The sequence below is a fragment of the Vigna unguiculata genome, chromosome 8 (genome assembly GCF_037176805.1).
Source record: "Vigna unguiculata cultivar grain cowpea cultivar isolate G323 ecotype 2 chromosome 8, ASM3717680v1, whole genome shotgun sequence".
Taxonomy (NCBI): Eukaryota; Viridiplantae; Streptophyta; class Magnoliopsida; order Fabales; family Fabaceae; genus Vigna; species Vigna unguiculata.
In genome coordinates, this window is record NC_140799.1 from 10,008,353 (window position 1) to 10,022,052 (window position 13,700).

Genomic DNA, 13,700 nt, shown 5'->3' on the forward strand with positions numbered 1-13,700 from the left:
TGAAGATCTGCCATTGCTTGGGACTATCCGATACCTACTCGGCATTGCCAAGGTTAGGTAGTGAGTATATATATCTTTTATGGGCTTATAAATGGCTAATATTCTCGAGAAAGAAATAATTATTGTTTCTGCGAAAACAAATAAGAGATGTCAGGGAACACAAGTAATGCCTTACCCTAATCCTTAACCTCTCAAGCCGGCTCCTTCTTGTCTTGTACATGTCGTCTCATAACGTAGGCGGTTTGGACCCTTAAGGGGTTACCTGCGGAAAGGGCTCTGACGATCAAGTCAGCAAAAGGCTCTCAAAAGTCAAATCTCAGATTAGGGAATTAATGAAAGCATACCTTTAATTGTTGGGATCCACACATATTTATAAAGTCATTAATGTGTCTGCCCCTTCTTGTGGGTTTGGCCCCTCTTGATTCATTTTGGGCCAATATTCAGATTCTCTATGACCTGGGCTGAGCCCAAGTTCTGAGCATCTGTGAGAGGCCTAAATTCGAAGTTAAAAACTATATATTACAATGTGACATTTTATAGTAGGTGGCCTAGGCCGCTATGTAATCTTGTTTAGTTGACTATCCATTTACTATTTTTATTATAAGACTATAGGTAGGCGGTTTAGGTTGTATGGTTATCCAAGTTCGCCTAGGTATAGTACATCAGTCCCCTAGCCTTTGGCGAGAGATATATATCACGTCGAAGGTTTGGATGCTTATCAATTTGGAGTAAGTAACGAGTTGCATCAGTGCTAGTGATGTATGTTCAACATGCCGGTCTGGTGATCTTTGGTGATGCAAGTTATGTGACAATCTGTCTGTTGGTTTTCATAGTTCTCGACAAGAAAAAATTACTTCTTGGTATGGTATGGTATAGTAGTCCCCCAATCTTGAGATGTGATGAACATTGCTAAGACTATGTCAAAAGTGATGGAGGTAGGTGAAGTGGCGACAGTTGTCAGGGGTACTATCAGAGGGATTTGCGCAGCCACTTTTAGACCTGTGACGCTTCGCATTCGTCGTGACGTTTGGTGTGCTCATTATTTGGGCGGGAAAAATTTATAGTGGCTCAAACGTTGATTATAAATACAGGTGGTTAGAAATATTTGTTCATCTTGTTTCATTTGCAAAAGTTTGAGAAAAGTGATTTGTGTGCATGAAATATGTCTGATATATTCATTGTCTCTACCGTTATCTTAAATTTTGAAAAGGTATGTCAAGTGCTAGCGGTAGTGTGTCATCATCTAGTCTGGGTAGTAGGAGTGAACATTCAGGAGAAGTAGGTAGTGATCGGTCAGGGAGTGAGGTTAATGGCCAGTTGACCGGTGAAGGGAGGATCCCCATGGAGGTGACTATTGAGACAAGGGAGGATCTGCCAGAGGAGATAGTAGAAAGCAGCTTGCCGCAAGATCTAGATATGGTTGGGTGGTCAAGGATGTGAGAACCTAGCATTCTTTGTTCAGATAGTCCCGGCTGCTAAAATATTGGCTAAACTGCATACCTGTTTTAGAGAGGAATATTAGGCGGGATATTGTGGCCTTAGACAGGGTGTGCGCGATTGACTGCATATGCCACGACCAGGAGGGAGCTTCAGAGGGGTTTTTCTACATGTATATATGCCACTTCACGCAGATGTACGTGAGGTTGCCCTTTGAGGATTTCACAATGAGGGTATTACGATTGTTGAATGTTGACGCTACCTAGCTGGATCCTAAAAGCTAGGCATATCTGCAGGCTTTCCGAGTGTTGTGCCAGTCATTGTATTTGCAACCGTCTCCACAATCTTTGTTATATTTTTATGATACTCGACCCAAGAGTCCAACTACTTGGATGTTGTTGATAAGTCGGCTAGGAATAAGCAGATTGGAGGCTTTTACTCAATCATTTAAGCACTTTAAAGATGGTTTCTTTAAAGTGGTAGTAAAGGAGCCAAGATGTTCCTACTTTTATAACGACGAAGGGAGTATGAAGTTCCCATTCAGTTGGACCGACAACCCCCGACGTTATAAGGATATGAAAAGGGAGAAGTTGTCAGTAGTTGATAGGGAGGTGGTGGAGACCTTGATGAAGTTTAATGAGAAGATGCCCACTAAGGGCTTAGTTAGAGTTTATTTATCCATGCATCCCATTGTTGATTTAGAAGGTATCTTTTTGTGTTTTAACTGCTATGTTGTTTTTTAGGAAACTAACCGGTGTTTACCGCTACTACAGGTCATATGGCTCAATTGGGGAAGAAAAATTTGAATTTGTTTCAGGCATTGCGGAAAGAGAAGGCTGCGAAAGCCAAAAGCGCTGGGAACACAGAGGTTCCTAACTTGCAAGATCCTCTGGTGGAGGTGCATATCCATAGAGGTACGAAGAGGAAGGCGGAGGTGCCCGCCAAGCAGGGTGGTGGCAAAGATGTTAAGAGGGTGAGGGCTACCATGTTGGGGCCGAGATTCTCTTCTGGTGGAAAGAAGCCTGAGGTCAAGCTGATCGAGTTGCCGGAGACTATCGTCCGGCATGATATTGAGATTAATCTGGCGAAGTCTCTAGTTAATTCTATCGACAACATGGAACCCAATGCCATGGTCAAGGCTATGCTAGAGTTTAGCAGTAAGGACTTGATCTTGGGACACAGAGTGGGTAGCTTGTATTAGAGAGAGTTGAAGGAGGATAATTGGTCCAAGGTAGAGGACCTTAAAGAGGAGGTGAAGGTCCAAGCCGACAAGCACACAGAGAAGAAGGCGGCTTGGAAGAAGGAGAAGGAGGAGTGGCTAGAGGAGAGGAAACAGTTGGGGTCATGGAGGGTAGATGTCTACATTTTGAGAAAAAGCTTAATGAAAAGATAAGTGACCTGAAGACCGATTATAATGAACTGAAAGAGAAACATGATGGGCTTGAGAGTGAACTGGAAGACCTGAAGGGTCATGTCATTCAGGAGCATATTAAAAGCTTCTAGAAGGGTTTGAGGCAAGCTACCTTCTTCCACAAAGATATAGATGTGTCTGACACCAAGTTTGACGTAAATAAAGATGTGGTTGATGGGCAACTCGTGAACGAAATGGACTCAAGCCCAAAGGAAGAAGCTGAAAAGGTGGCGGATGAACCCGATGTGAACCCTGAGGAGGCCACGACCGTGGAAGTGAACATGGATTAGATATAGACTTAGGATTTATGGACCTGAATATTTGATTTTCTTTTTTCATCCTAAGTTTGTAATAATTCGTACATTTTTCTCTTGTTCTTTTAATATGATGAATGCTTTATATATATTTGTCGGATGAATGCGCTTTATGTACCTATCGCGTTGTATAATGCCACTAGCTCGTGTTATAGGCACGCGTTGTTTGATGATTATGTTGATTTGGACTTGTTACAACTGTTTGATATTGGCGTCATAGACCGTGTACTTCATTAATTGGTGGGAAAGTTTTTAGAAAATAATCAAGAATTTGAGAAAATGACGTAAAAAACGTTGATGTTCGACCCAGGCTGCCTACTTGGGTAAGTGGTGGGGAATTTAGAAAATCACTTAACAATTTTTTAGAAAACAACGCAATAATATTGATATTCGACCCAGGGTCGCTTACTTTAGTAAGCGATGGGGGAGTTTTAAGAAATAAACATGACAAGCTGTGTTTGACCTAGGCCGTTTACTTTGGTAAGTGATGGGGAACCTAAGAAATAATTTTAAGAATTGGTGTTCGACCCAGGCCACTTACTTTGGTAAGTAGTGGGAAACTTAAGAAAGAAACTTAATAATTGATGTTTGACCCAAACCGCTTACTTTGGTAAGTGGTGGGGAACTTAAAGAAATAAACTTAATAATTGATGTTCGACCCAGGCCGCTTACTTTGGTAAGTGGTGGAAAACTTAATAAAGAAGCTTAATAATTGATGTTTGACCTAAGCCGCTTACTTTGGTAAGTGGTGGGGAACTTAAAGAAATAAACTTAATAATTGATGTTCGACCTAGGCCGCTTACTTTGGTAAGTGGTGGGGAACTTAAGAAAGAAACTTAATAAGTTGTGTTCGACCCAAGTCGCTTACTTTGGTAAGTGGTGGGGAACTTAAGAAGTAATCTGCAAATCTGTTGAGTGGAAGAAAAACCCTTTGCTTTTATTCATGAAGTTTGGGTGCCTGGTTAAAAACTCCTTGGCCAAAACCCTCCTTAGGGAAAAAAATGCAAGGTGAGGAAAAAGAGTACAGCTAGTGTTACAAACTGTGTTCATTACATTGTCAGAATTTAACTAAAGTAGAACTTTAAGTGAGATACATTCCACGTGTTCGGTATCTCTTCTCTTGATAGTTGCTCGAGCTTGTAGGCGCCTCCTCCTGCATCCTCTCGTATTCGATATGAACCATCTCAATTGGCTGAGAACTTGCCATCCTTCTTTCTTGCACTACTGGCCATTCTCCAAACTAGGCCCCCTTTGATGAACGTTCGTGGACATATGTTTGAGTTGTATTTTTTGGCTGCCCTCGGTTTTACCGTTATACTCTGGATTTATGCTTTTACTCGTAACTTAGTTAACAGGTATAGGTGGGTGCATAGGTTCTGTTGGTTCTGGTTGTGGTCGTATACTTGCCAGTGTAAGGAAGGTTCTCTAATCTCGACTGGTATCATTGCTTTCGCCCTGTAGAACAAGCTGAAGGGGGATTCGTTGGTGATAAATTGAGGGGTGCATCTATAGGCCCATAATACTTCCAACAAATCCTGTGGCCATCGACCTTTTGCGACATCTAATCTTTTTCGCAACTCGACCAGTATGACCTTTTTGGCGGCCTCAACTTGTCCATTGATTTGTGGGTGTTCCACTGAGTTGGTGATGTGTTTGATTCCTAATCCGGTGTAGAATTTGACGAGTTCCTTATCTATGAATTGCAGGCCATTGTCAGTTATGATAGTGTGTAGGACTCCATTACAGCATATGATGTCCTTCCATACAAATTGTTGGACTTGTTGGTGATTGTGGCCAATGGCTTGGCTTAGCCTCCATCCATTTCGTGAAATAGTCAATGCCAACTATGAGGAATTTCACTTGTCCTTTCCCTAGGGTGAATGGTCTCAAGATGTTCATTACCCATTTTGCGAATGGCCACATGGAGAGTATGGAGTGCAATTGTTCTTGTTTTTGATGAATGAGATTGCCATGTTTCTGACATGGTATGCATTTCTTGACGAAGGCTTGACAGTCCGCCTCCATGGTTGGCCAGAAGTAGCCGACTCTAAGTATTCTGGTAGTCATGGTCCACGCACCTGAATGGTAGCCCCATATTCCTTCATGTATTTCTCTAAGTATATATTCAACTTGCTCCTTTGTGACACATTTAAGCAAGGGTTGTTCATATCCACGTTTGTATAACTCGTAACCTATCATTGTGTTTCGTGCTGCTTTTACCAGCCATCCCTTGTCGGTGTTGGGTGGAGGGTTTCCGGTTTTGAGGTATTGTATGTAGGGAGTTGTCCAATTGTTAGTGTGGCCCAGGTTGAGGTAGATGTTTGTTGTTGATGGTGCAAATAACATCTGTTGCGGGAGGGATTTATGCCTTCCTTTAAGTTTAGTACTTGCTACACTACAAAAAATGATGTAAGTTACGATGATTTTTTTTTTGTTACATACGGCATTTTGAACCACCATAATTTACGCTAGTGGTGGTTCCAAAAATCGTCGTACATGTTATCGCCACAAAGTAAATTGTGGCGGTTTGTAATGAACTGCCGTAGCAACCGCCATATGATGCATTGTATAAAATGGCATTTTGTAGACATAAATAACGGCATTTAAAACTGTCGCAATTAGCTCATTGAAAGCACAGTCTCAATGTAAATTGTGGTGCCTAAAATGCCATTATTTCATTATATTATGATATTTTCAACTATCATAATCTAAAAATAATATATTATTTATAATTATTGACATACATTTATGATTTCATAATATAATAAGCCTGTTCAATAATAAATACAAAAATATAAACTTATAAAAGTACACAAAAAATTAGTCAAAATTAATTTTATAGATGATTTTAGATAACAAAGTATTTTCATCATTTGAACACAATTACTTATCCATGTCAATATCCAAAAAAAAAAGACAATACATATGTCAATATCCAAAATAAAGACAATACACATATCAAGACATTATCAACATCAAAATATCAATTTGTCTTGCTTGCTGCACTTGATCCTACATTGTCATTTGCAGCTGGCACACTGCTTCCAATATCTGGTACCTGCAACAAATAAAACATATAAGTAATGTTTTATTGAAATAACTTAAGAAAGAAATAAAACAACTTTAAGTCATTTACTTAAGTAAATTACACCTCATTAACTAAGGTACGTGGAAAACTTGCAGCAATAGAAGCTAGGTATTCTGGAACATCTTCTTTAGAAGCAATGTAGGCAAGTAATGCTTACATTTGGATTTTCATAGTTTCAAGCTCATTTTATATCCTCACAAACTTGTCATTTGTATTTGGAGAAGTTCCACTAGATGAAGCAAAATTCATACCACTTAATCTTGTAGTAGACTTTTTAAAAGCAAGGGTAGGACAAGCTCCATGTGAGAATCCTCTAACTTGACCTGCATGCTCTTTTCCAAATATAATACCAATCGGATCATATGGAGATATATCTAATGCAGTTTCTGAATTTTGCATCATCAAATCATCAATTTTTTCCTACAAAAAATGGAATTGTAGTTCAGGCTAGATTTAACATTAAGGTAAGTTTATTGGTATGTTGCAGATTAGTACTTAGTACTAGGGACATTTTACAAACAGAAATTTAACAATACAATGATATATAATATAACAACTTACAAATAGAAACTTCGCATGACATGATCAAATTATTTGGCTTAAAGTAGGATATATTTTATCTTTCTATAAGGCTACAATTGCATTACATGTTTAGTTTATCTATGCATCAGTGTTGACCTCATGGACTCCATTAAACTATTTGTTATGTAATTATTTCTCTGTTTTAATAATACTCTAGTTGATATGTCATGAATCATGATTTTCTACTAAATTGATATTGAAAATGAAGATCTAAGTAAAATTCTAGATTACCAAGTCATATCAAATAAATGAATCAAATAATGAATATATTAATTAAAATTTAAAACACACATGGGTTGGAATTTTTCTCCATATTTGATGTGTAAATTACAATCTTTTAGGATAGGGAACACAACTTAACCGAGCCAATATTATGGCTATCAAATGTAAATCAATCTAATTTAGTCATGTAGTGCTTTCTTTGATATTTTGGTTTATTGTGCTATTCAATAAAAGGCTTTGTTCCATGAGAGATACTTTAAAAGGTTATCTTTTGGAAATGTTTAATGCATCTTTCAATACAAATGTTACGACTCATAATCCAAACAATGGCAGCAGTGTGTACAAGAGAGTTTATATGCCCCTTATTTCAACACTAACCATAATGGCTTCCATCGCCTCATTTGGTGTGTGACAGTTTTCAATTTTTCTCCGTATATTACTGACCATGCTTACAATAAATAACTCAATAGCTTACTAAGCAAAGCTAATAAATAATAACTTCCCTATAGTATTCATACCCATTGTGCTCAGATTTTAATATAATAAATAATAAAATAAAAACACATGATGTTGAGAAATAAGAAGGAATAAAGTTACCCCAATCTCCATGGCCTCATCATTCACATAGGTGCCATTTTTTCTCTTATGTGTTATTTTCCACATTTCAACTCGCCCAATATTCTTACCAGTCTCATTTTTCTATGTTAAAAAAAAACATATTGTAAGTAAAAAAATCAGAATATATTATAACTGAGAACAACATATATATCAGTAAAAAGATACCAAATTATCCCTTCTTCTTGACAAAGACATACCACCACCAGTGTCAGGAATTGTTTGTCTTTTCCTTATATCTTTGTTTCTATTACACATATTCTACAAAATGAAAAGGAAATCAATTTTTGCAAATTTAAACTCAAACTTATTGAAAATATTATAATTAATCAGTTTGTACCATTATGGAAGGCTTGAGACGATAATCAATAAAAATAGCCCATTGATCCATGTTATGACCTTCTGGCACATTCTTGATGAGGTCATTTCTACTAAGAAGTGGATCATAAAATTCATTCCAAAGCTTACATTTGTACTCCCTCCATAGTTTTCCAATTCTACACATGACATCTCTTTTTGCCAATTCTTCATTTACCTTGAAACAAAATTGAGCCTTGAAATAATACAAAAGTTAGTCCACACTTTTCTATAAATAAATTAATACTAGAGATGTCAACATGTAGGTCAAATTACCTTTAATGTACTCTCCCACACTTTATCTTTGTAAGTATTTGGCATAGTTGTCCATATTTCAAAACTTATAGGAAAGAAAATGTGATTTTGAGCTAGTTGGCCACAAACTCCAGCAAGTAAGGCAGATGCTTCTCCAATTGGTTGATATTTATCGTCATAGTTCACCAACACACATAATCCATTAAGCAAGTTATGAATATCTTTAACCTTGAGCTCGAGATTTTGTGTACCTTCATCCTCGTCTAAAAAAATTAAATCCATGAATTAGAAATGAAGAGGAAAATACAATATTAAAATTACATATTCCTTACCTATAGCATCAACAGCCCAATAGTGGTTTGACTGTCTTCCTCTTTTTGGTCCCATTCTTTCCTCTTCAGATTCATTAGTGGGTTGAGCAGATTGAGAATTTGGTTCTACATGTTGAGATGTTGATTGTGCAGATTCAAATGTTGGTTATGTAGATTTTGAAGTTGCATGTGAAGATTCAGAAGTTTGTTGTATTGGTTCAAAAGTTGGATGTGTAGGTTCAGTTGGTTGAGTATATTGAGTTCTTAGTTGTGTAGGTAGCTTTCTTGGTTGTCCAGGTTGTTGTCTTGGTTGTCTAGGTTGCTTTCTTGGCTGTCCAAATTGAGTTAGTGGCAATGAAGCTTGAGAAGTTGGTTGTGCATGTTTCTTTCTTGGTTGTGCAGTTTCAGAATTTGGCTGTGTAGGTTGAGAAGTTACTTGTGTAGGTTGTTGTCTTGGTTATGCAGGTTGTTGTCTTGACTGTGCAAGTTGTTGTCTTGGCTGTGCAGGTTCATGAATTGGTTGTGCAGGTTGTTGTCTTGGCTGTACAGGTTCATGTATTGGTTGCTCATGGGTAGCTTGTAACACAGAATGTTGTGAACTAGATGTAATATGTTGATCTTTGGAGGTTCCAAGAACTAACTTAAGCAAGTTCTTAATCCTTTTTGGTCTAGGCATATCTGCAAATAAAAATGAAACAAGCTTCATGTTATGAAAACTCCAAGTAAAAACATCAAACCAATGCTTTTAGAAAAAATGGTTAAATATGAGATCAAATGCCATTTGAAATTATATTTCACTGTTCTACGTTGTAGAAACAAGTCGAAAATGATGCTGAAGTATTCAAACTATTTCCATTATATATTACTCTGACATTGAATAATTTTCATCAAGTTCATTATTATTGTTGTCCCCATTTAACAATTCATCATCTTTATCATCCCTAAATAGTGCCAATTGTTCAGAATCAGTGAAAAAATGATTTAAGTCTTGTTGCAGACACGCTTCAACTTCACACACATCGATATCTCTTTCTCCCATATCATAAACGTCTCTTGGTTTCAAATGGACAACAATTGTCCAATCCTTATTCACCTCATCGTTGACAAAGTACACCATTTCAGCTTGTGAAGCTTCAATGTAGGGATCATTCTGCTCACGGTTTCCAATGTGAATTAATCATGAAAAATTAATACAATTGAAACCCCACGGATCCTTTTTAAACCTCCTATCTTTTGTGGTGTCAGCCCACTTGCATTTGAATAAAGTCACTTTAAAATGACCATAGTAATTTAACTCAATTATATCTTCTAATTTTCCATAATAGGCCAAATTCGCTTGCCTAATGTTATCGTCTGCACTGCTTGCAACACATGATGTTGAAGAAGTTAAGAAAACTCCACTATTTTGGGTTTTCTTCCCTGTTTATCGGCTTTCAGTTCTAAATTTGAATCCATTTACATTGAAGGCAGTAAATCTTCTAGCATGTGGTGTTGGACCTTGAGCTAGATATTTGAGATCATCTGACACTGAACTTGAAATATTTGGGTTTTGAATCTAAAAAAATAATTATCAAATACGTCAACATATTTTCAAAGCATTAATTTAAAATTTTCAAAATCATATTTTTCATACCCTTTGAGGAAACCAGTTTATGAAATCCTTATTAACAATCTTTTCTATGTCATATTTGAAATTCTTCCCCCTCTAAACCGCCTTCGTAAATAATCTTTAAATTCCTTAACATAGCATGTCAACATGTTAATAATAATACAATATAAAAAAACACATTGTCCCAATAATTAGAGGTATGGTTTATGTTAATACTCACTCAATATCAGGCTTAACTTCAGGGCAATTAAATAACACATATCGATGTGCCTGAGTTTTTTCAATGGTTGATAGCTCAAAAGTTGAAAAGGCACTTACTACTCGACCAATTGGTGGAAATAGGGTACTTAATTGAGGAAAATTTGTATTACAATAATCATCCACACGTGAAGGTCTATTAATTCTTGTCTCCATCCCTTCCATATAGTGAGAGCAAAAAGTTAAAACATCTTCAGCTAGATATCTTTCAGCAATAGAACCTTCGGGTTGTGCCTTGTTTCGAACATAGGATTTCAAGTGCCCCAAATACCTATAAAATGTTATCACAATTAGGATAAACAAGCTTTACACTTATTAAAAATAGAAAGGTGTGCCAGCCACAATTACCTTTCAATGGGATACATCCAACGATAATGGACCGGACCTCAAAGTTTTGCCTCACCAGCTAGGTGACAAGTTAAATGAACCATGATTGTAAAAAATGTAGAAGGGAATAACATTTCCAAGTGGCAAAGAGTTTGAATCATGCGAGACTCAAGCTTATCAAGATCTAATTGACTTAAAGATTTACCACATAATTGTCGAAAAAAGAAACATAGCTCTACTATCACTACAGTCACATTGTTTGGTAAAACATTACGTATCGCAATAGGTAGTAATTGTTTCATAAGAATATGACAATCATGACTTTTTAGGCCAAAGATCTTTCCATTTTTCATGTCAATACACCTTGAAATGTTACTTGAGTATCCATCTGGCATTTTAACATTTTTCAATGTTTGCAAAAATGTTTTTTTCTTTTCTTTTAACAATGAAAACAAAGTTGGCCTAAATCTTCCTTTATCATATGCCCAAAGTTCCTTCCTTATACCCATTTCTTTAAGAACCTTTCGAGCTTTAATATTATCTTTTGATTTCTTAGGATCATTAAGTAAAGTGTACAAAACATTGTCACATACATTCTTCTCAATATGCATGACATCTAGACAATGGCGTAACAAATTGGTCTCCCAATAAGGAAGGTCAAAAAATATACTTCTCTTTCTCCATTGATCTGGTCCAACAACATCAACATTGTTTCCTCGAGCCCTCTTACTTGCATTTGTAGTTTCTAATGGTTTCCCAAATGTAACATTCACACCCTCAACTTGTTTAAATATGTCTGACCTTGACAAAGAACTTGGTGCATCCCTTAATTCAGTACTTCCATTGAAAAGAGTTTGACTCAACCTAAATCTATGGTCTTTTGGTAAAAATCGACGGTGTCCCATAAAACTAAATTTGCCTCTGTACAACCAACATGAGTTTGTATCAAAGTTACAAGTAGGGCAAGCAAGACCAGTATGTGTTCCATCCAGATAAATTTCCTAGTCCAGGGAAGTCACTAATTGTCCACATCAAAGTCGTTCGTAGTGTAAACATTTCTTTTTTCGAATAGTCAAATGTTTGCACTCCATCATACCATAATTCCTTCAATTCTTTGATTAGTGGTTCTAAGTAGACATCAATGTCATTCCCTGCCATTTGTTTACTAGGAATTATTATAGAGAGGATAAAGGAGGTTTGCTTCATACACTCCCAAGGAGGGCGATTGTATGGTATGAGGACCACTGGCCATATACTATGACTTGTACTCATGTTCCCAAAAGGATTGAAACCATCAGTAGCTAATCCTAATCGTACATTCCGAGGATCATTTACAAATTCTGGATGCAATAGATCAAATGTTTTCCAAGCCTCAGAATCTCTAGGATGCCTCATTAATCCGTCTTGGTTATTTTTGGATGCATGCCATGTCATTGAATCAGTTGTCTTAGAACACATAAACAATCTTTGCAATCTCGACTTTAATGGAAAGTAACGCAAGATCTTTGCATATTGCTTCTTATTTTTATCTTTCCATTTAGATGTCTTGCACCTTTTACATTCTTCTAAGCCTTCATTCTCTTCACCCCAATATAGCATGCAATCTTTTGGGCAAGCTGGTATTTTAACATAATTAAGACCAAGTTTGGTAATAACATTCTTAGCCTCATACAAGGAGTTAGGAAACTTAGCATGTTCAAATGCATCCTTTAGCAAGTCTAGAATCATTGTCATTGCCTTGTCACTCATTTTACACATGCACTTAATATGATACAACTTTAGCATGAATGATAGTTTCGAATACTTTGTACAACTTTCATATAATGGTTGGTTATTGTCCTTCAAAAGAGCATCAAAGTTTGTATTTCCTTCATCACACACCATATTATTTTGCACATCATCATCTTCAATAGCCTCGTCAAAATCATTAACATCATGCCCCCACAAACCTAAAGGCATCATTCAACATATCTTCCATTGGATTTCGAGATTCTAAAATATCTTCAATCACATTTGCACTTGTAGCAGCCAAAGGTTCGCTTACACTTGATCCTTCACCATGAAAATACCATTTTTTGTAGTTTTCAGGAAAAGCTCTACATGTTAAGCGTTCTTGAACAACATCCCTAGTTCGCCATTTTTTAAAACCACACTTTGAACATGGACACTTGATGACAAGACCATTACCATGTTCAAAAGCAAAATCCAAAAAGACGTTCAATCCTTTTACATATTCAATGGTGTTTCGTGGTTTAGAAATCCACGATTTATCTATTGGCATGACTACACAAAAAAATACAAAAACAAAATTTAATTATATAACAAATATTGGTTGAAGGCCAATAATAGAGAGAGAGAGAGAGAAATTTTGAGTGTGCTGACTATCTAATTATATTACCAATTATTTTGAAAAAAATATTTTAATCCAAAACACGAAGAACATAAGAATATTTAACTAATAGAGTAAGATAGAGAGTGATAAATTACCTCGATAACTATCTTTGATCCAATAAATGGTTTAATGTTATGAGATTAAGCCTATAAAAGAGAAGTAAATTATACATATTAATAATAACTAAAAAATTATTGCAATAATAAAAAACAAAAGTTAAATGAAAAAATAAGGATGCATTAAGTTTTTTGGCAGTTAGATAAAATTATTAGATGAAATTAATTTGTAGTTAGCTTTAGGAAGAATTTGTGAAATAATCTTGTGCCTGTGTCAATTAGTATTAATCACTTTCGAAAGCAAAAAATAATGAGTCCCCTCCCCTTTGTCATTCCATGTCAAACAATTCATAAGAATTTAATCCAAACCATCTTTATCATATTGATGTAAACTACACACGTTATAAATTCACATTATAATAAAGAAATAGGCCCACTATTGAAAAATTTAATTCTACCCGGTTGT

At 36.2% G+C, this 13,700-nt stretch overlaps 2 pseudogenes; both read right to left on the reverse strand.

Moving 5' to 3' along the window:
• Positions 1–6,145: 6,145 nt before the first annotated feature.
• Positions 6,146–9,162, reverse strand: LOC114194817 (uncharacterized; annotated as a pseudogene).
• Positions 9,163–9,454: 292 nt separating this feature from the next.
• LOC146884124 (uncharacterized) lies at positions 9,455–11,842 on the reverse strand (annotated as a pseudogene).
• Between the last annotated feature and the right edge of the window lie 1,858 nt (positions 11,843–13,700).